We start from the raw sequence: 21739 nt of genomic DNA on the forward strand, positions 1-21739 counted from the left end.
GCGTGAGTGCTGGAAACTGATCCGCCAGATCCTGGCTTTCCTGCTCCGCCGCCCCTACGTTTCGATTTTACCCCAAGAACTCTTTCATCCCGACGCTGTCTATTTCCCTATGACCCGGATGAATGCGGTTAATTGGGTACGAGGAATGGCGATACACTACATATACCGCGATGAAGACGTCCTCGATTTATGGTACTATATGATCGACGAGTTTCTGGTCTTAACGAACAGACAGGATTACCGGAACCTTTTTGCGAACTATTTGGGTTCGTCATTCATGGACCCACCACCCAGCTGGGGTGTGCCGGGTGTGAGAAGACATTAACTTGTAGATGTGATCTTTCCACGATTCCCCTATGGTAACAGAAACAGTCTCAGACTGTGTGCAGCGGCCCTGGGCGCTCCAACGATTGGTGGCTGGTGATATCCAATGTAATGACGACCGCCCGTTCCTGGCCGCCCGCCTAGCAATGTGACCGCGGCGAGCAAGATGGCCCTTTTTAGTTCACTTTATTGGCAACTTTTTGCGCATGGATGCCTTGTTTTTTTATGCATTCTCAAAAAAAAGTAAGATAAAAAAAATAAAAAAAAATAGACGTTAATGGCTCGGACTGTTACACCAGAGTTCTAGGGTTCGAAAATTTCTATAAAGTATATAAAAAAAAGTAGCGTCTTTGGCAATTACGTAAAAAAAATTAAAGAAAGAAAAAGAAAATGGATAAGGCGTCGGACTTCGGATCCGAAGATTGCAGGTTCGAATCCTGTCACGGTCGTGTTTTTCCAGTTCTGAAAAAGAAACATACCGTGTTAATGTAGCAATTGTGCAGTACGAAACCGTCTGAATGTTGCTGTTGACCATTTTGTGCTTGGAGATGGTCTTGAGCTTGAATCACACACAACAAGACCGGTGTTAACTAGCGAGATGTTCGACACAGTGCCCTCACCGCGAGGTTTGACTGGCACTAGCACATCTAATCAACGTCGGAAAGTAACTCGTTCGGCTTTTGAGTCACGTCAAGTATGTGTGTTAATTTTGACGCCGCTAGCTCTGCAGATTGTGAAGCAATTCCTTTACCTCTCAGAAATGATTATGAAATAAAAGTGAAGTACGTGACGAGTGTGACGTTAGGAAAACATTAGGCAGCATGGAGAGATTCTGTATGAGACCAACCAACCCAAACGAGTACTGTGTGATCTGCTACCCAGCAGGTACCCAGCGAGACAGCACGGCTAACTCAGTCGGTAGAGCATGAGACTCTTAATTACAGGGTCGTCGGTTCGAGCCCTACGCTGGGCGGAACGGAATTTTTCTCCGCTGCAGATGTAAATTACCGATTTTCTGATTAACGTGATGTAATGGAAATAGCAACTTTAAAATTTGCCTACGTCTCAATCAGTAGCAAGAAAACTGTATTTGAAGGTGAAGGTGATTTTGTAGACATGTGTGGAAGTCATGTTCTGAAGTGCAGGTGGTTTTGTTTGGAGAGAACATCGGCTACGTGTCAGATGTGTAGCCAAGCAGTAATGGGTCGCCATAGCTGCAAATATTAGTCGAAAATATGAAGTGTTGTCAGCTGAAGTCTGATGATTCAGACGACAATACGGACGAAGTACGCAAATGTTCCGCTAGGCCGCGCCTCTTTAGCTCAGTGGTAGAGCACTGGTCTAGTAAACCAGGAGTCGTGAGTTCCATCCTCACAGGAAGAAGACGAATTTTGGAAATCAGTTGCGCGTCATGGGCGTATAGCAAACAGTATCTGTGATGACGAACAATTAGCGAGAGGCGTTTTATTAAGAATTACTCTCAGATGTGATTAAGGCGAATGGCGCTGATAAAGCATTTGCCAAAGCGGTACGGCATAAGGTGGGACGAGGCAGTCTGAATTACATTTTATAGATGTATTTCTCACAAATCTCTGAGCCTCTCGCGGTCGTCGTCGTCGTCGTCGTCGTCGTCGGCGCCGCCGCCTCTGCAGAAGTAGAAAATGGCCATCGGAGCAAATGCGGCGAGGGACACCCTGCCATCGATTCCGATTGCGCAAAATGTGTGGTCTTGTTTTCCTGTCTACGTTTGGTCGGTCTCGTAAGAGGTTGAATGTAACGAATGGGTGGGAAAGAGTAAGGGGCAGCGGCTGTGTGGAACGAAAACACAATTCCTCAGGGGGTGTGAGCGTTTCGAGATGAGTCGTATATAAGTTAGACTTGGTCGTCAGTGACCGTGTGGCCTAATGGATAAAGCGTCGGACTTCGTATCCGAAGATTGTAGGTTCAAATCGTGTCACGGTCGGGTTTTTCCAGTTCTGAAAAACAAACATACCGTTTTAATGTAGCAATTGTGCAGTACGAAACCGTCTGAATGTTGCTGTTGACCATTTTGTGCTTGGAGATGGTCTTGAGCTTGAATCACACACAACAAGACCGGTGTTAACTAGCGAAATGTTCGACACAGTGCCCTCACCGCGAGGTTTGACTGGCACTAGCACATCTAATCAACGTCGGAAAGTAACTCGTTCGGCTTTTGAGTCACGTCAAGTATGTGTGTTAATTTTGACGCCGCTAGCTCTGCAGATTGTCATGCAATTCCTTTACTTCTCAGAAATGATTATGAAATAAAAGTGAAGTACGTGACGAGTGTGACGTTAGGAAAGCATTAGGCAGCATGGAGAGATTCTGTATGGGACCAACCAACCCAAACGAGTACTGTGTGATCTGCTACCCAGCAGGTACCCAGCGAGGCAGCACGGCTAGCTCAGTCGGTAGAGCATGAGACTCTTAATTACAGGGTCGTCGGTTCGAGCCCTACGCTGGGCGGAACGGAATTTTTCTCCGCTGCAGATGTAAATTACCGATTTTCTGATTAACGTGATGTAATAGAAATAGCAACTTTAAAATTTGCCTACGTCTCAATCAGTAGCAAGAAAACTGTATTTGAAGGTGAAGGTGATTTTGTAGACATGTGTGGAAGTCATGTTCTGAAGTGCAGGTGGTTTTGTTTGGAGAGAACATCGGCTACGTGTCATATGTGTAGCCAAGCAGTAATGGGTCGCCATAGCTGCAAATATTAGTCGAAAATATGAAGTGTTGTCAGCTGAAGTCTGATGATTCAGACGACAATACGGACGAAGTACGCAAATGTTCCGCTAGGCCGCGCCTCTTTAGCTCAGTGGTAGAGCACTGGTCTAGTAAACCAGGAGTCGTGAGTTCCATCCTCAGAGGAGGAAGACGAATTTTGGAAATCAGTTGCGCGTCATGGGCGTATAGCAAACAGTATCTGTGATGACGAACAATTAGCGAGAGGCGTTTTGTTAAGAATTACTCTCAGATGTGATTAAGGCGAATGGCGCTGATAAAGCATTTGCCAAAGCGGTACGGCATAAGGTGGGACGAGGCAGTCTGAATTACATTTTATAGATGTATTTCTCACAAATCTCTGAGCCTCTCGCGGTCGTCGTCGTCGTCGTCGTCGTCGTCGTCGGCGCCGCCGCCTCTGCAGAAGTAGAAAATGGCCATCGGAGCAAATGCGGCGAGGGACACCCTGCCATCGATTCCGATTGCGCAAAATGTGTGGTCTTGTTTTCCTGTCTACGTTTGGTCGGTCTCGTAAGAGGTTGAATGTAACGAATGGGTGGGAAAGAGTAAGGGGCAGCGGCTGTGTGGAACGAAAACACAATTCCTCAGGGGGTGTGAGCGTTTCGAGATGAGTCGTATATAAGTTAGACTTGGTCGTCAGTGACCGTGTGCCCTAATGGATAAAGCGTCGGACTTCGTATCCGAAGATTGTAGGTTCAAATCGTGTCACGGTCGGGTTTTTCCAGTTCTGAAAAACAAACATACCGTTTTAATGTAGCAATTGTGCAGTACGAAACCGTCTGAATGTTGCTGTTGACCATTTTGTGCTTGGAGATGGTCTTGAGCTTGAATCACACACAATAAGACCGGTGTTAACTAGCGAAATGTTCGACACAGTGCCCTCACCGCGAGGTTTGACTGGCACTAGCACATCTAATCAACGTCGGAAAGTAACTCGTTCGGCTTTTGAGTCACGTCAAGTATGTGTGTTAATTTTGACGCCGCTAGCTCTGCAGATTGTCATGCAATTCCTTTACCTCTCAGAAATGATTATGAAATAAAAGTGAAGTACGTGACGAGTGTGACGTTAGGAAAGCATTAGGCAGCATGGAGAGATTCTGTATGGGACCAACCAACCCAAACGAGTACTGTGTGATCTGCTACCCAGCAGGTACCCAGCGAGGCAGCACGGCTAGCTCAGTCGGTAGAGCATGAGACTCTTAATTACAGGGTCGTCGGTTCGAGCCCTACGCTGGGCGGAACGGAATTTTTCTCCGCTGCAGATGTAAATTACCGATTTTCTGATTAACGTGATGTAATAGAAATAGCAACTTTAAAATTTGCCTACGTCTCAATCAGTAGCAAGAAAACTGTATTTGAAGGTGAAGGTGATTTTGTAGACATGTGTGGATGTCATGTTCTGAAGTGCAGGTGGTTTTGTTTGGAGAGAACATCGGCTACGTGTCATATGTGTAGCCAAGCAGTAATGGGTCGCCATAGCTGCAAATATTAGTCGAAAATATGAAGTGTTGTCAGCTGAAGTCTGATGATTCAGACGACAATACGGACGAAGTACGCAAATGTTCCGCTAGGCCGCGCCTCTTTAGCTCAGTGGTAGAGCACTGGTCTAGTAAACCAGGAGTCGTGAGTTCCATCCTCAGAGGAGGAAGACGAATTTTGGAAATCAGTTGCGCGTCATGGGCGTATAGCAAACAGTATCTGTGATGACGAACAATTAGCGAGAGGCGTTTTCTTAAGAATTACTCTCAGATGTGATTAAGGCGAATGGCGCTGATAAAGCATTTGCCAAAGCGGTACGGCATAAGGTGGGACGAGGCAGTCTGAATTACATTTTATAGATGTATTTCTCACAAATCTCTGAAACTCTCGCGGTCGTCGTCGTCGTCGTCGTCGTCGTCGTCGTTGCCTCCGCCGTCGCTTCTGCAGAAGTAGCAAATGGCCATCGTAGCAAATGCGGCGAGGGACACCCTGCCATCGATTCCGATAAGTGTGTGGTCTTATTTTCCTGTCTATGTTTGGTCGGTCTCGTAAGAGGTTGAATGTAACGAATGGGTGGGAAAGAGTAAGGGGCAGCGGCTGTGTGGAACGAAAACGCAATTCCTCAGGGGGTGTGAGCGTTTCGAGATGAGTCGTATATAAGATATACTTGGTCGTCAGTGACCGTGTGGCCTAATGGATAAGGCGTCGGACTTCGGATCCGAAGATTGCAGGTTCGAATCCTGTCACGGTCGTGTTTTTCCAGTTCTGAAAAACAAACATACCGTTTTAATGTAGCAATTGTGCAGTACGAAACCGTCTGAATGTTGCTGTTGACCATTTTGTGCTTGGAGATGGTCTTGAGCTTGAAACACACACAACAAGACCGGTGTTAACTACCGAAATGGTCGGCAGAGTGCCCGCACCGCGAGGTTTGACTGGCACTTGCACATCTAAAACAACGTCGGAAAGTAACTCGTTCGGCTTTTGAGTCACGTCAAGTATGTGTGTTAATTTTGACGCCGCTAGCTCTGCAGATTGTCATGCAATTCCTTTACCTCTCAGAAATGATTATGAAATAAAAGTGAAGTACGTGACGAGTGTAACGTTAGGAAAACATTAGGCAGCATGGAGAGATTCTGTATGGGACCAAGCAACCCAAACTAGTACTGTGTGATCTCCTACCCAGCAGGTATCCAACGAGGCAGCACGGCTAGCTCAGTCGGTAGAGCATGAGACGCTTAATCACAGGGTCGTGGGTTCGAGCCCTACGCTGGGCGGAACGGAATTTTTCTCCGCTGCATATGTAAATTACCGATTTTCTGATTAACGTGATGTAATGGAAATAGCAACTTTAAAATTTGCCTACGTCTCCATCAGTCGCAAGAAAACTGTATTTGAAGGTGAAGGTGACTTTGTAGACACGTGTGAAAGTCATGTTCTGAAGTGCAGGTGGTTTTGTTTGGTGAGAACATCGGCTACGTGTCAGATGTGTAGCCAAGCAGTAATAGGTCGCCATAGCTGCAAATATTAGTCAAGAATATGAAGTTTTGCAGCTGAAGTCTGATGATTCAGACGACCGTACGGACGAAGTACGCAAAAGTTCCGATAGGCCGCGCCTCTTTAGCCCAGTGGTAGAGCACTGGTCTAGTAAACCAGGAGTCGTGAGTTCCATCCTCACAGGAGGAAGACGAATTTTGGAAATCAGTTGCGCGTCATGGCCGTATAGCAAACAGTATCTGTGATGACGAACAATTAGCGAGTGGCGTTTTATTAAGAATTACTCTCAGATGTGATTAAGGCGAATGGCGCTGATAAAGCATTTGCCAAAGCGGTACGGCATAAGTTGGGACGATGCAGTCTGAATTACATATTATACATGTATTTCTCACAAATCTCTGAGCCTCTCGCGGTCGTCGTCGTCGTCGTCGTCGTCGTCGCCGCCGCCGCCGTCGCTTCTGCAGAAGTAGCAAATGGCCATCGTAGCAAATGCGGCGAGGGACACCCTGCCATCGATTCCGATTACGCAAAGTGTGTGGTCTTGTTTTCCTGTCTATGTTTGGTCGGTCTCGTAAGAGGTTGAATGTAACGAATGGGTGGGAAAGAGTAAGGGGCAGCGGCTGTGTGGAACGAAAACACAATTCCTCAGGGGGTGTGAGCGTTTCGAGATGAGTCGTGTATAAGTTATACTTGGTCGTCAGTGACCGTGTGGCCTAATGGATAAGGCGTCGGACTTCGGATCCGAAGATTGCAGGTTCGAATCCTGTCTCGGTCGTGTTTTATCAGTTCTGAAAAACAAACATACCGTTTTAATGTAGCAATTGTGCAGTACGAAACCGTCTGAATGTTGCTGTTGACCATTTTGTGCTTGGAGATGGTCTTGAGCTTGAAACACACACAACAAGACCGGTGTTAACTAGCGAAATGGTCGGCAGAGTGCCCTCACCGCGAGGTTTGACTGGCACTTGCACATCTAAAACAACGTCGGAAAGTAACTCGTTCGGCTTTTGAGTCACGTCAAGTATGTGTGTTAATTTTGACGCCGCTAGCTCTGCAGATTGTCATGCAATTCCTTTACCTCTCAGAAATGATTATGAAATAAAAGTGAAGTACGTGACGAGTGTGACGTTAGGAAAACATTAGGCAGCATGGAGAGATTCTGTATGGGACCAACCAACCCAAACGAGTACTGTGTGATCTGCTACCGAGCAGGTACCCAGCGAGGCTGCACGGCTAGCTCAATCGGTAGAGCATGAGACTCTTAATCACAGGGTCGTGGGTTCGAGCCCTACGCTGGGCGGAACGGAATTTTTCTCCGCTGCAGATGTAAATTACCGATTTTCTGATTAACGTGATGTAATGGAAATAGCAACTTTAAAATTTGCCTACGTCTCAATCAGTCGCAAGAAAACTGTATTTGAAGGTGAAGGTGATTTTGTAGACACGTGTGAAAGTCATGTTCTGAAGTGCAGGTGGTTTTGTTTGGAGAGAACTTCGGCTACGTGTCAGATGTGTAGCCAAGCAGTAATAGGTCGCCATAGCTGCAAATATTAGTCAAGAATATGAAATTTTGTCAGCTGAAGTCTGATGATTCAGACGACCGTACGGACGAAGTACGCAAAAGTTCCGATAGGCCGCGCCTCTTTAGCCCAGTGGTAGAGCACTCGTCTAGTAAGCCAGGAGTTGTGAGTTCCATCCTCACAGGAGGAAGACGAATTTTGGAAATCAGTTGCGCGTCATGGGCGTATAGCAAACAGTATCTGTGATGACGAACAATTAGCGAGAGGCGTTTTATTAAGAATTACTCTCAGATGTGAATGGCGCAGATAAAGCATTCGCCAGAGCGGTACGGCATAAGGTGGGACGAGGCAGTCTGAATTACATTTTATAGATGTATTTCTCACAAATCTCTGAGCCTCTCGCGGTCGTCGTCGTCGTCGTCGTCGCCGCAGCAGCCGCTTCTGCAGAAGTAGCAAATGGCCATCGTAGCAAATGCGGCGAGGGACACCCTGCCATCGATTCCGAATGCGCAAAGTGTAGTCTTGTTTTCCTGTCTATTTTTGGTCGGTCTCGTAAGAGGTTGAATGTAACGAATGGGTGGGAAAGAGTAAGGGGCAGCGGCTGTGTGGAACGAAATCACAATTCCTCAGGGGGTGTGAGCGTTTTGAGATGAGTCGTATATTAGTTACACTTGGTCGTCAGTGACCGTGTGCCCTAATGGATAAGGCGTCGGACTTCGGATCCGAAAATTGCAGGTTCGAATCCTGTCACGGTCGTGTTTTTCCAGTTCTGAAAAACAAACATACCGTTTTAATGTAGCAATTGTGCAGTACGAAACCGTCTGAATGTTGCTGTTGACCATTTTGTGCTTGGAGATGGTCTTGAGCTTGAAACACACACAACAAGACCGGTGTTAACTAGCGAAATGGTCGGTAGAGTGCCCTCACCGCGAGGTTTGACTGGCACTTGCACATCTAAAACAACGTCGGAAAGTAACTCGTTCGGCTTTTGAGTCACGTCAAGTATGTGTGTTAATTTTGACGCCGCTAGCTCTGCAGATTGCCATGCAATTCCTTTACCTCTCAGAAATGATTATGAAATAAAAGTGAAGTACGTGACGAGTGTGACGTTAGGAAAACATTAAGCAGCATGGAGAGATTCTGTATGGGACCAACCAACCCAAACGAGTACTGTGTGATCTGCTACCCAGCAGGTACCCAACGAGGCAGCACGGCTAGCTGAGTCGGTAGAGCATTGGACTCTTAATCACAGGGTCGTGAGTTCGAGCCCTATGCTGGGCGGAACGGAATTTTTCTCTGCTGCAGATGTAATTTACCGATTTTCTGATTAACGTGATGTAATGGAAATAGCAAATTTAAAATTTGCCTACGTCTCAATCAGTCACAAGATAAATGTATTTGGGGGTGAAGGTGATTTTGTAGACATGTGTGATAGTCGTATTCTGAAGTGCAGGTGGTTTTGTTTGGAGAGATCATGGGCTACGTGTCAGATGTGTAGCCAAGCAGTAATGGGTCGCCATAGCTGCAAATATTAGTCAAAAATATGAAGTGTTGTCAGCTGAAGTCTGATGATTCAGACGACCGTACGGACGAAGTGCGCAAAAGTTCCGCTAGGCCGCGCGTCTTTAGCTCAGTGGTAGAGCACTGGTCTAGTAAACAAGGAGTCGTGAGTTCCATCCTCACAGGAGGAAGACGAATTTTGGAAATCAGTTGCGCATCGTGGCCGTATAGCAAACAGTATCTGTGATGACGAACAATTAGCGAGAGGCGTTTTATTAAGAATTACTCTCAGATGTGATTAAGGCGAATGGCGCTGATAAAAGCATCTGCCAAAGCGGTACGGCATAAGGTGGGACGAGGCAGTCTGAATAACATTTCATAGATGTATTTCTCACAAATCTCTGCGCCTCTCGCGTTCGTCGTCGTCGTCGTCGTCGTCGCCGCCGCCGCTTCTGCAGAAGTAGCAAATGGCCATCGTAGCAAATGCGGCGAGGTACAACCTGCCATCGATTCCGATTGCGCAAAGTGTGTGGTCTTGTTTTCCTGTCTATGTTTGGTCGGTCTCGTAAGAGGTTGAATGTAACGAATGGGTGGGAAAGAGTAAGGGGCAGCGGCTGTGTGGAACGAAAAAACAATTCCTCAGGGGGTGTGAGCGTTTCGAGATGAGTCGTATATAAGTTATACTTGGTCGTCAGTGACCGTGTGGCCTAATGGATAAGGCGTCGGACTTCGGATCCGAAGATTGCGGGTTCGAATCCTGTTACGGTAGTGTTTTTCCAGTTCTGAAAAACAAACATAACGTTTTAATGTAGCAATTGTGCAGTACGAAACCGTCTGAATGTTGCTGTTAACCATTTTGTGCTTGGAGATGGTCTTGAGCTTGAATCACACACAACAAGACCGGTGTTAACTAGCGAAATGGTCGACAGAGTGCCCTCACCGCGACGTTTGACTGGCACTTGCACATCTAAAACAACGTCGGAAAGTAACTCGTTCGGCTTTTGAGTCACGTCAAGTATGTGTGTTAATTTTGACGCCGCTAGCTCTGCAGATTGTCATGCAATTCCTTTACCTCTCAGAAATGATTATGAAATAAAAGTGAAGTACGTGACGAGTGTGACGTTAGGAAAACATTAGGCAGCATGGAGAGATTCTGTATGGGACCAACCAACCCAAACGAGTACTGTGTGATCTGCTACCCAGCAGGTACCCAACGAGGCAGCACGGCTAGCTCAGTCGGTAGAGCATTAGACTCTTAATCACAGGGTCGTGTGTTCGAGCCCTACGCTGGGCGGAACGGAATTCTTCTCCGCTGCAGATGTAATTTACCGATTTTCTGATTAACGTGATGTAATGGAAATAGCAACTTTAAAATTTGCCTACGTCTCAATCAGTCGCAAGAAAACTGTATTTGAAGGTGAAGGTGATTTTGTAGACATGTGTGAAAGTCATGTTCTTAAGTGCAGGTGGTTTTGTTTGGAGTGAACATCGGCTACGTGTCAGATGTGTACCCAAGCAGTAATGGGTCGCCATAGCTGCAAATATTAGTCAAAAATATGAAGTGTTGTCAGCTGAAGTCTGATGATTCAGACGACCGTACGGACGAAGTACGCAAAAGTTCCGCTACGCCGCGCCTCTTTAGCTCAGTGGTAGAGCACTGGTCTAGTAAACCAGGAGTCGTGAGTTCCATCCTCACAGGAGGAAGACGAATTTTGGAAATCAGTTGCGCATCGTGGCCGTATAGCAAACAGTATCTGTGATGACGAACAATTAGCGAGAGGCGTTTTATTAAGAATTACTCTCAGATGTGAATGGCGCAGATAAAGCATTCGCCAGAGCGGTACGGCATAAGGTGGGACGAGGCAGTCTGAGTTACATTTTATAGATGTATTTCTCACAAATCTCTGAGCCTCTCGCGGTCGTCGTCGTCGTCGTCGTCGCCGCCGCCGCCGCTTCTGCAGAAGTAGCAAATGGCCATCATAGCAAATGCGGCGAGGGACACCCTGCCATCGATTCCGAATGCGCAATGTGTAGTCTTGTTTTCCTGTCTATTTTTGGTCGGTCTCGTAAGAGGTTGAATGTAACGAATGGGTGGGAAAGAGTAAGGGGCAGCGGCTGTGTGGAACGAAATCACAATTCCTCAGGGGGTGTGAGCGTTTTGAGATGAGTCGTATATTAGTTATACTTTGTCGTCAGTGACCGTGTGGCCTAATGGATAAGGCGTCGGACTTCGGATCCGAAAATTGCAGGTTCGAATCCTGTCACGGTCGTGTTTTTCCAGTTCTGAAAAACAAACATACCGTTTTAATGTAGCAATTGTGCAGTACGAAACCGTCTGAATGTTGCTGTTGACCATTTTGTGCTTGGAGATGGTCTTGAGCTTGAAACACACACAACAAGACCGGTGTTAACTAGCGAAATGGTCGGTAGAGTGCCCTCACCGCGAGGTTTGACTGGCACTTGCACATCTAAAACAACGTCGGAAAGTAACTCGTTCGGCTTTTGAGTCACGTCAAGTATGTGTGTTAATTTTGACGCCGCTAGCTCTGCAGATTGCCATGCAATTCCTTTACCTCTCAGAAATGATTATGAAACAAAAGTGAAGTACGTGACGAGTGTGACGTTAGGAAAACATTAGGCAGCATGGAGAGATTCTGTTTGGGACCAACCAACCCAAACGAGTACTGTGTGATCTGCTACCCAGCAGGTATCCAACGAGGCAGCACGGCTAGCTGAGTCGGTAGAGCATTGGACTCTTAATCACAGGGTCGTGAGTTCGAGCCCTATGCTGGGCGGAACGGAATTTTTCTCTGCTGCAGATGTAATTTACCGATTTTCTGATTAACGTGATGTAATGGAAATAGCAAATTTAAAATTTGCCTACGTCTCAATCAGTCGCAAGATAAATGTATTTGGGGGTGAAGGTGATTTTGTAGACATGTGTGATAGTCGTATTCTGAAGTGCAGGTGGTTTTGTTTGGAGAGAACATGGGCTACGTGTCAGATGTGTAGCCAAGCAGTAATGGGTCGCCATAGCTGCAAATATTAGTCAAAAATATGAAGTGTTGTCAGCTGAAATCTGATGATTCAGACGACCGTACGGACGAAGTACGCAAAAGTTCCGCTAGGCCGCGCCTCTTTAGCTCAGTGGTAGAGCACTGGTCTAGTAAACCAGGAGTCGTGAGTTGCATCCTCACAGGAGGAAGACGAATTTTGGAAATCAGTTGCGCATCATGGCCGTATAGCAAACAGTATCTGTGATGACGAACAATTAGCGAGAGGCGTTTTATTAAGAATTACTCTCAGATGTGATTAAGGCGAATGGCGCTGATAAAAGCATTTGCCAAAGCGGTACGGCATAAGGTGGGACGAGGCAGTCTGAATTACATTTCATAGATGTATTTCTCACAAATCTCTGAGCCTCTCGCGTTCGTCGTCGTCGTCGTCGTCGTCGTCGTCGTCGCCGCCGCCGCCGCCGCCGCTTCTGCAGGAGTAGCAAATAGCCATCGTAGCAAATGCGGCGAGGGACACCCTGCCATCGATTCCGATTGCGCAAAGTGTGTGGTCTTGTTTTCCTGTCTATGTTTGGTCGGTCTCGTAAGGGGTTGAATGTAACGAATGGGTGGGAAAGAGTAAGGGGCAGCGGCTGTGTAGAACAAAAAAACAATTCCTCAGGGGGTGTGAGCGTTTCGAGATGAGTCGTATATCAGTTATACTTGGTCGTCAGTGACCGTGTGGCCTAATGGATAAGGCGTCGGACTTCGGATGCGAAGATTGCAGGTTCGAATCCTGTCACGGTAGTGTTTTTCCAGTTCTGAAAAACAAACATAACGTTTTAATGTAGCAATTGTGCAGTACGAAACCGTCTGAATGTTGCTGTTGACCATTTTGTGCTTGGAGATGTTCTTGAGCTTGAAACACACACAACAAGACCGGTGTTAACTAGCGAAATGGTCGGCAGAGTGCCCTCACCGCGAGGTTTGACTGGCACTTGCACATCTAAAACAACGTCGGTAAGTAACTAGTTCGGCTTATGAGTCACGTCAAGTATGTGTGTTAATTTTGTCGCCGCTAGCTCTGCAGATTGTCATGCAATTCCTTTACCTCTCAGAAATGATTATGAAATAAAAGTGAAGTACGTGACGAGTGTGACGTTAGGAAAACATTAGGCAGCATGGAGAGATTCTGTATGGGACCAACCAACCCAAACGAGTACTGTGTGATCTGCTACCCAGCAGGTACCAAATGAGGCAGCACGGCTAGCTGAGTCGGTAGAGCATTAGACTCTTAATCACGGGGTCGTGAGTTCGAGCCCTATGCTGGGCGGAACGGAATTTTTCTCTGCTGCAGATGTAATTTACCGATTTTCTGATTAACGTGATGTAATGGAAATAGCAACTTTAAAATTTGCCTACGTCTCAATCAGTCGCAAGAAAACTGTATTTGAAGGTGAAGGTGATTTTGTAGACATGTGTGAAAGTCATGTTCTGAAGTGCAGGTGGTTTTGTTTGGAGAGAACATGGGCTACGTGTCAGATGTGTAGCCAAGCAGTAATGGGTCGCCATAGCTGCAAATATTAGTCAAAAATATGAAGTGTTGTCAGCTGAAATCTGATGATTCAGACGACCGTACGGACGAAGTACGCAAAAGTTCCGCTAGGCCGCGCCTCTTTAGCTCAGTGGTAGAGCACTGGTCTAGTAAACCAGGAGTCGTGAGTTGCATCCTCACAGGAGGAAGACGAATTTTGGAAATCAGTTGCGCATCATGGCCGTATAGCAAACAGTATCTGTGATGACGAACAATTAGCGAGAGGCGTTTTATTAAGAATTACTCTCAGATGTGATTAAGGCGAATGGCGCTGATAAAAGCATTTGCCAAAGCGGTACGGCATAAGGTGGGACGAGGCAGTCTGAATTACATTTTATAGATGTATTTCTCACAAATCTCTGAGCCTCTCGTGGTCGTCGTCGTCGTCGTCGTCGTCGTCGTCGTCGTCGTCGTCGTCGCCGCCGCCGCTTCTGCAGAAGTAGCAAATGGCCATCGTAGCAAATGCGGCGAGGGACACCCTGCCATCGATTCCGATTGCGCAAAGTGTGTGGTCTTGTTTTCCTGTCTATGTTTGGTCGGTCTCGTAAGAGGTTGAATGTACGAATGGGTGGGAAAGAGTAAGGGGCAGCGGCTGTGTGGAACGAAAACAAAATTCCTCAGGGGGTGTGAGCGTTTCGAGATGAGTCGTATATCAGTTATACTTGGTCGTCAGTGACCGTGTGGCCTAACGGATAAGGCGTTGGACTTCGGATTCGAAGATTGCAGGTTCGAATCCTGTCACGATCGTGTTTTTCCAGTTCTGAAAAACAAACATACAGTTTTAATGTAGCAATTGTGCAGTACGAAACCGTCTGAATGTTGCTGTTGACCATTTTGTGCTTGGAGATGGACTTGAGCTTGGAACACACACAACAAGACCGGTGTTAACTAGCGAAATGGTCGGCAGAGTGCCCTCACCGCGAGGTTTGACTGGCACTTGCACATCTAAAACAACGTCGGAAAGTAACTCGTTCGGCTTTTGAGTCACGTCGAGTATGTGTGTTAATTTTGACGCCGCTAGCTCTGCAGATTGTCATGCAATTCCTTTACCTCTCAGAAATGATTACGAAATAAAAGTGAAGTACGTGACGAGTGTGACGTTAGGAAAACATTAGGCAGCATGGAGAGATTCTGTATGGGACCAACCAACCCAAACGAGTACTGAGTGATCTGCTACCCAGCAGGTACCCAACGAGGCAGCACGGCTAGCTCAGTCGGTAGACCATGAGACTCTTAATCACGGGGTCGTGAGTTCGAACCCTACGCTGGGCGGAACGGAATTTTTCTCCGCTGCAGATGTAATTTACCGATTTCCTGATTACCGTGATGTAATGGAAATAGCAACTTCAAAATTTGCCTACGTCTCAATCAGTCGCAAGAAAACTGTATTTGAAGGTGAAGGTGATTTTGTAGACATGTGTGAAAGTCATGTTCTGAAGTGCAGGTGGTTTTGTTTGGAGAGAACATCGGCTACGTGTCAGATGTGTAGCCAAGCAGTAATGGGTCGCCATAGCTGCAAATATTAGTCAAAAATGTGAAGTGTTGTCAGCTGAAGTCTGATGATTCAGACGACCGTACGGACGAAGTACGCAAAAGTTACGCTAGGCCGCGCGTCTTTAGCTCAGTGGCAGAGCACTGGTCTAGTGAACCAGGAGTCGTGAGTTCCATCCTCACAGGAGGAAGACGAATTTTGGAAATCAGTTGCGCGTCATGGTCGTATAGCAAACAGTATCTGTGATGACGAACAATTAGCGAGAGGCGTTTTATTAAGAATTACTCTCAGATGTGATTAAGGCGAATGGCGCTGATAAAGCATTTGCCTAAGCGGTACGGCATAAGTTGGGACGAGGCAGTCTGAATTACATTTTGTAGATGTATTTCTCACAAATCTCTGAGCCTCTCGCGGTCGTCGTCGTCGTGGTCGTCGTCGTCGTCGTCGTCGCCGCCGCCGCTTCTGCAGAAGTAGCAAATGGCCATCGTAGCAAATGCGGCGAGGGACACCCTGCCATCGATTCCGATTGCGCAAAGTGTGTGGTCTTGTTTTCCTGTCTATGTTTGGTCGGTCTCGTAAGAGGTTGAATGTACGAATGGGTGGGAAAGAGTAAGGGGCAGCGGCTGTGTGGAACAAAACACAATTCCTCAGGGGGTGTGAGCGTTTCGAGATGAGTCGTATATCAGTTATAATTGGTCGTCAGTGACCGTGTGGCCTAACGGATAAGGCGTCGGACTTCGGATTCGAAGATTGCAGGTTCGAATCCTGTCACGGTCGTGTTTTTCCAGTTCTGAAAAACAAACAAACAGTTTTAATGTAGCAATTGTGCAGTACGAAACCGTCTGAATGTTGCTGTTGACCATTTTGTGCTTGGAGATGGACTTGAGCTTGGAACACACACAACAAGACCGGTGTTAACTAGCGAAATGGTCGGCAGAGTGCCCTCACCGCGAGGTTTGACTGGCACTTGCACATCTAAAACAACGTCGGAAAGTAACTCGTTCGGCTTTTGAGTCACGTCGAGTATGTGTGTTAATTTTGACGCCGCTAGCTCTGCAGATTGTCATGCAATTCCTTTACCTCTCAGAAATGATTACGAAATAAAAGTGAAGTACGTGACGAGTGTGACGTTAGGAAAACATTAGGCAGCATGGAAAGATTCTGTATGGGACCAACCAACCCAAACGAGTACTGTGTGATCTGCTACCCAGCAGGTACCAAACGAGGCAGCACGGCTAGCTCAGTCGGTAGAGCATTAGACTCTTAATCACGGGGTCGTGAGTTCGAGCCCTACGCTGGGCGGAACGGAATTTTTCTCCGCTGCAGATGTAATTTACCGATTTTCTGATTACCGTGATGTAATGGAAATAGCAACTTTAAAATTTGCCTACGTCTCAATCAGTCGCAAGAAAACTGTATTTGAAGGTGAAGGTGATTTTGTAGACATGTGTGAAAGTCATGTTCTGAAGTGCAGGTGGTTTTGTTTGGAGAGAACATCGGCTACGTGTCAGATGTGTAGCCAAGCAGTAATGGGTCGCCATAGCTGCAAATATTAGTCAAAAATGTGAAGTGTTGTCAGCTGAAGTCTGATGATTCAGACGACCGTACGGACGAAGTACGCAAAAGTTCCGCTAGGCCGCGCGTCTTTAGCTCAGTGGTAGAGCACTGGTCTAGTAAACCAGGAGTCGTGAGTTCCATCCTCACAGGAGGAAGACGAATTTTGGAAATCAGTTGCGCGTCATGGCCGTATAGCATCTGTGATGACGAACAAATAGCGAGAGGCGTTTTATTAAGAATTACTCTCAGATGTGATTAAGGCGAATGGCGCTGATAAAGCATTTGCCAAAGCGGTACGGCATAAGGTGGGACGAGGCAGTCTGAATAACATTTCATAGATGTATTTCTCACAAATCTCTGATCCTCTCGAGGTCGTCGTCGTCGTCGTCGTCGTCGTCGTCGCCGCCGATTCTGCAGAAGTAGCAAATGGCCATCGTAGCAAATGCGGCGAATGACACCCTGCCATCGATTCCGATTGCGCAAAGTGTGGTCTTGTTTTCCTGTCTATGTTTGGTCGGTCTCGTAAGAGGTTGAATGTAACGAATGGGTGGGAAAGAGTAAGGGGCAGTGGCTGTGTGGAACGAAAACACAATTCCTCAGGGGGTGTGAGCGTTTCGAGATGAGTCGTATATCAGTTATACTTTGTCGTCACTGACCGTGTGGCCTAATGGATAAGGCGTCGAACTTCGGATCCGAAGATTGCAGGTTCGAATCCTGTCACGGTCGTGTTTTTCCAGTTCTGAAAAGCAAACATAACGTTTTAACGTAGCAATTGTGCAGTACGAAACCGTCTGAATGTTGCTGTTGACCATTTTGTGCTTGGAGATGGTCTTGAGCTTGAATCACACACAACAAGACCGGTGTTAACTAGCGAAATGGTCGACAGAGTGATCTCACCGCGAGGTTTGACTGGCACTTGCACATCTAAAACAACGTCGGAAAGTAACTCGTTCGGCTTTTGAGTCGCGTCAAGTATGTGTGTTAATTTTGACGCCGCTAGCTCTGCAGATTGTCATGCAATTCCTTTGCCTCTCAGAAATGATTATGAAATAAAAGTGAAGTACGTGACGAGTGTGACGTTAGGAAAACATTAGGCAGCATGGAGAGATTCTGTATGGGACCAACCAACCCAAACGAGTACTGTGTGATCTGCTACCCAGCAGGTACCCAATGAGGCAGCACGGCTAGCTGAGTCGGTAGAGCATTAGACTCTTAATCACGGGGTCGTGAGTTCGAGCCCTATGCTGGGCGGAACGGAATTTTTCTCTGCTGCAGATGTAATTTACCGATTTTCTGATTAACGTGATGTAATGGAAACAGCAACTTTAAAATTTGCCTACGTCTCAATCAGTCGCAAGAAAACTGTATTTGAAGGTGAAAGTGATTTTGTAGACATGTGTGAAAGTCATGTTCTGAAGTGCTGGTGGTTTTGTTTGGAGAGAACATCGGCTACGTGTCAGATGTGTAGCCAATCAGTAATGGGTCGCCATAGCTGCAAATATTAGTCGAAAATATGAAGTGTTGTTAGCTGAAGTCTAATGATTCAGATGACCGTACGGACGAAGTACGCAAAAGTTCCGCTACGCCGCGCCTCTTTAGCTCAGTGGTAGAGCACTGGTCTAGTAAACCAGGAGTCGTGAGTTCCATCCTCACAGGAGGAAGACGAATTTTGGAAATCAGTTGCGCATCGTGGCCGTATAGCAAACAGTATCTGTGATGACGAACAATTAGCGAGAGGCGTTTTATTAAGAATTACTCTCAGATGTGATTAAGGCGAATGGCGCTGATAAAGCATTTGCCAAAGCGGTACGGCATAAGGTGGGACGAGGCAGTATGAATTACATTTTATAGATGTGTTTCTCACAAATCTCTGAGCCTCTCGAGGTCGTCGTCGTCGTCGTCGTCGTCGTCGTCGTCGTCGTCGGCGCCGCTTCTGCAGAAGTAGCAAATGGCCATCGTAGCAAATGCGGCGAGGGACACCCTGCCATCGATTCCGATTGCGCAAAGTGTGTGGTCTTGTTTTCCTGTCTATGTTTGGTCGGTCTCGTAAGAGGTTGAATGTAACGAATGGGTGGGAAAGAGTAAGGGGCAGCGGCTGTGTGGAACGAAAACACAATTCCTCAGGGGGTGTGAGCGTTTCGAGATGAGTCGTATATAAGTTATACTTGGTCGTTAGTGACTGTGTGGCCTAATGGATAAGGCGTCGGACTTCGGATCCGAAGATTGCAGGTTCGAATCCTGTCACCGTCGTGTCTTTCCAGTTCTGAAAAACAAACATACAGTTTTAATGTAGCCATTGTGCAGTACGAAACCGTCTGAATGTTGCTGTTGACCATTTTGTGCTTGGAGATGGACTTGAGCTTGGAACACACACAACAAGACCGGTATTAACTAGCGAAATGGTCGGCAGAGTGCCCTCACCGCGAGGTTTGACTGGCACTTGCACATCTAAAACAACGTCGGAAAGTAACTCGTTCGGCTTTTGAGTCACGTCGAGTATGTGTGTTAATTTTGACGCCGCTAGCTCTGCAGATTGTCATGCAATTCCTTTACCTCTCAGAAATGATTACGAAATAAAAGTGAAGTACGTGACGAGTGTGACGTTAGGAAAACATTAGGCAGCATGGAGAGATTCTGTATGGGACCAACCAACCCAAAGGAGTACTGTGTGATCTGCTACCCAGCAGGTACCCAACGAGGCAGCACGGCTAGCTCAGTCGGTAGAGCATGAGACTCTTAATCACGGGGTCGTGAGTTCGAGCCCTACGCTGGGCGGAACGGAATTTTTCTCCGCTGCAGATGTAAATTACCGATTTTCTGATTACCGTGATGTAATGGAAATAGCAACTTTAAAATTTGCCTACGTCTCAATCAGTCGCAAGAAAACTGTATTTGAAGGTGAAGGTGATTTTGTAGACATGTGTGAAAGTCATGTTCTGAAGTGCAGGTGGTTTTGTTTGGAGAGAACATCGGCTACGTGTCAGATGTGTAGCCAAGCAGTAATGGGTCGCCATAGCTGCAAATATTAGTCAAAAATGTGAAGTGTTGTCAGCTGAAGTCTGATGATTCAGACGACCGTACGGACGAAGTACGCAAAAGTTCCGCTAGGCCGCGCGTCTTTAGCTCAGTGGTAGAGCACTGGTCTAGTAAACCAGGAGTCGTGAGTTCCATCCTCACAGGAGGAAGACGAATTTTGGAAATCAGTTGCGCGTCATGGCCGTATAGCAAACAATATCTGTGATGACGAACAATTAGCGAGAGGCGTTTTATTAAGAATTACTCTCAGATGTGATTAAGGCGAATGGCGCTGATAAAGCATTTGCCAAAGCGGTACGGCATAAGGTGGGACGAGGCAGTCTGAATAACATTTCATAGATGTATTTCTCACAAATCTCTGAGCCTCTCGAGGTCGTCGTCGTCGTCGTCGTCGTCGTCGCCGCCGATTCTGCAGAAGTAGCAAATGGCCATCGTAGCAAATGCGGCGAATGACACCCTGCCATCGATTCCGATTGCGCAAAGTGTGGTCTTGTTTTCCTGTCTATGTTTGGTCGGTCTCGTAAGAGGTTGAATGTAACGAATGGGTGGGAAAGAGTAAGGGGCAGTGTCTGTGTGGAACGAAAACACAATTCCTCAGGGGGTGTGAGCGTTTCGAGATGAGTCGTATATCAGTTATACTTTGTCGTCACTGACCGTGTGGCCTAATGGATAAGGCGTCGAACTTCGGATCCGAAGATTGCAGGTTCGAATCCTGTCACGGTCGTGTTTTTCCAGTTCTGAAAAGCAAACATAACGTTTTAACGTAGCAATTGTGCAGTACGAAACCGTCTGAATGTTGCTGTTGACCATTTTGTGCTTGGAGATGGTCTTGAGCTTGAATCACACACAACAAGACCGGTGTTAACTAGCGAAATGGTCGACAGAGTGCCCTCACCGCGAGGTTTGACTGGCACTTGCACATCTAAAACAACGTCGGAAAGTAACTCGTTCGGCTTTTGAGTCGCGTCAAGTATGTGTGTTAATTTTGACGCCGCTAGCTCTGCAGATTGTCATGCAATTCCTTTGCCTCTCAGAAATGATTATGAAATAAAAGTGAAGTACGTGACGAGTGTGACGTTAGGAAAACATTAGGCAGCATGGAGAGATTCTGTATGGGACCAACCAACCCAAACGAGTACTGTGTGATCTGCTACCCAGCAGGTACCCAATGAGGCAGCACGGCTAGCTGAGTCGGTAGAGCATTAGACTCTTAATCACGGGGTCGTGAGTTCGAGCCCTATGCTGGGCGGAACGGAATTTTTCTCTGCTGCAGATGTAATTTACCGATTTTCTGATTAACGTGATGTAATGGAAACAGCAACTTTAAAATTTGCCTACGTCTCAATCAGTCGCAAGAAAACTGTATTTGAAGGTGAAGGTGATTTTGTAGACATGTGTGAAAGTCATGTTCTGAAGTGCAGGTGGTTTTGTTTGGAGAGAACATCGGCTACGTGTCAGATGTGTAGCCAATCAGTAATGGGTCGCCATAGCTGCAAATATTAGTCGAAAATATGAAGTGTTGTTAGCTGAAGTCTAATGATTCAGATGACCGTACGGACGAAGTACGCAAAAGTTCCGCTACGCCGCGCCTCTTTAGCTCAGTGGTAGAGCACTGGTCTAGTAAACCAGGAGTCGTGAGTTCCATCCTCACAGGAGGAAGACGAATTTTGGAAATCAGTTGCGCATCGTGGCCGTATAGCAAACAGTATCTGTGATGACGAACAATTAGCGAGAGGCGTTTTATTAAGAATTACTCTCAGATGTGATTAAGGCGAATGGCGCTGATAAAGCATTTGCCAAAGCGGTACGGCATAAGGTGGGACGAGGCAGTATGAATTACATTTTATAGATGTGTTTCTCACAAATCTCTGAGCCTCTCGAGGTCGTCGTCGTCGTCGTCGTCGTCGTCGTCGTCGTCGTCGTCGTCGGCGGCGCCGCTTCTGCAGAAGTAGCAAATGGCCATCGTAGCAAATGCGGCGAG

The 21739-nt window shown here is 46.7% G+C and overlaps 17 non-coding genes across 17 annotated transcripts; all 17 read left to right on the top strand.

Annotated features, from left to right (window-relative positions):
- The first annotated feature begins 2738 nt into the window (after positions 1-2738).
- Positions 2739-2811, top strand: Trnak-cuu (transfer RNA lysine (anticodon CUU)). The gene has a single exon. It is a non-coding gene; the product is annotated as a tRNA-Lys (tRNA).
- A 1444-nt stretch (positions 2812-4255) lies between these two features.
- Positions 4256-4328, top strand: Trnak-cuu (transfer RNA lysine (anticodon CUU)). The gene has a single exon. It is a non-coding gene; the product is annotated as a tRNA-Lys (tRNA).
- A 920-nt stretch (positions 4329-5248) lies between these two features.
- Trnar-ucg (transfer RNA arginine (anticodon UCG)) lies at positions 5249-5321 on the top strand. Its single transcript has one exon. It is a non-coding gene; the product is annotated as a tRNA-Arg (tRNA).
- A 452-nt stretch (positions 5322-5773) lies between these two features.
- Positions 5774-5846, top strand: Trnak-cuu (transfer RNA lysine (anticodon CUU)). Its single transcript has one exon. It is a non-coding gene; the product is annotated as a tRNA-Lys (tRNA).
- Positions 5847-6768: 922 nt separating this feature from the next.
- On the top strand, positions 6769-6841 carry Trnar-ucg (transfer RNA arginine (anticodon UCG)). The gene has a single exon. It is a non-coding gene; the product is annotated as a tRNA-Arg (tRNA).
- A 452-nt stretch (positions 6842-7293) lies between these two features.
- On the top strand, positions 7294-7366 carry Trnak-cuu (transfer RNA lysine (anticodon CUU)). The gene has a single exon. It is a non-coding gene; the product is annotated as a tRNA-Lys (tRNA).
- A 903-nt stretch (positions 7367-8269) lies between these two features.
- Positions 8270-8342, top strand: Trnar-ucg (transfer RNA arginine (anticodon UCG)). Its single transcript has one exon. It is a non-coding gene; the product is annotated as a tRNA-Arg (tRNA).
- Positions 8343-9782: 1440 nt separating this feature from the next.
- Positions 9783-9855, top strand: Trnar-ucg (transfer RNA arginine (anticodon UCG)). Its single transcript has one exon. It is a non-coding gene; the product is annotated as a tRNA-Arg (tRNA).
- An 863-nt stretch (positions 9856-10718) lies between these two features.
- Trnat-agu (transfer RNA threonine (anticodon AGU)) lies at positions 10719-10790 on the top strand. Its single transcript has one exon. It is a non-coding gene; the product is annotated as a tRNA-Thr (tRNA).
- A 493-nt stretch (positions 10791-11283) lies between these two features.
- Trnar-ucg (transfer RNA arginine (anticodon UCG)) lies at positions 11284-11356 on the top strand. Its single transcript has one exon. It is a non-coding gene; the product is annotated as a tRNA-Arg (tRNA).
- Positions 11357-15869: 4513 nt separating this feature from the next.
- Trnar-ucg (transfer RNA arginine (anticodon UCG)) lies at positions 15870-15942 on the top strand. The gene has a single exon. It is a non-coding gene; the product is annotated as a tRNA-Arg (tRNA).
- A 1433-nt stretch (positions 15943-17375) lies between these two features.
- On the top strand, positions 17376-17448 carry Trnar-ucg (transfer RNA arginine (anticodon UCG)). Its single transcript has one exon. It is a non-coding gene; the product is annotated as a tRNA-Arg (tRNA).
- An 863-nt stretch (positions 17449-18311) lies between these two features.
- On the top strand, positions 18312-18383 carry Trnat-agu (transfer RNA threonine (anticodon AGU)). Its single transcript has one exon. It is a non-coding gene; the product is annotated as a tRNA-Thr (tRNA).
- A 516-nt stretch (positions 18384-18899) lies between these two features.
- On the top strand, positions 18900-18972 carry Trnar-ucg (transfer RNA arginine (anticodon UCG)). The gene has a single exon. It is a non-coding gene; the product is annotated as a tRNA-Arg (tRNA).
- Positions 18973-19424: 452 nt separating this feature from the next.
- Positions 19425-19497, top strand: Trnak-cuu (transfer RNA lysine (anticodon CUU)). Its single transcript has one exon. It is a non-coding gene; the product is annotated as a tRNA-Lys (tRNA).
- A 912-nt stretch (positions 19498-20409) lies between these two features.
- Trnar-ucg (transfer RNA arginine (anticodon UCG)) lies at positions 20410-20482 on the top strand. The gene has a single exon. It is a non-coding gene; the product is annotated as a tRNA-Arg (tRNA).
- An 863-nt stretch (positions 20483-21345) lies between these two features.
- On the top strand, positions 21346-21417 carry Trnat-agu (transfer RNA threonine (anticodon AGU)). Its single transcript has one exon. It is a non-coding gene; the product is annotated as a tRNA-Thr (tRNA).
- Positions 21418-21739: the final 322 nt, after the last annotated feature.

This window comes from Schistocerca gregaria, chromosome 3, assembly GCF_023897955.1.
Source record: "Schistocerca gregaria isolate iqSchGreg1 chromosome 3, iqSchGreg1.2, whole genome shotgun sequence".
NCBI classification, from domain to species: Eukaryota; Metazoa; Arthropoda; class Insecta; order Orthoptera; family Acrididae; genus Schistocerca; species Schistocerca gregaria.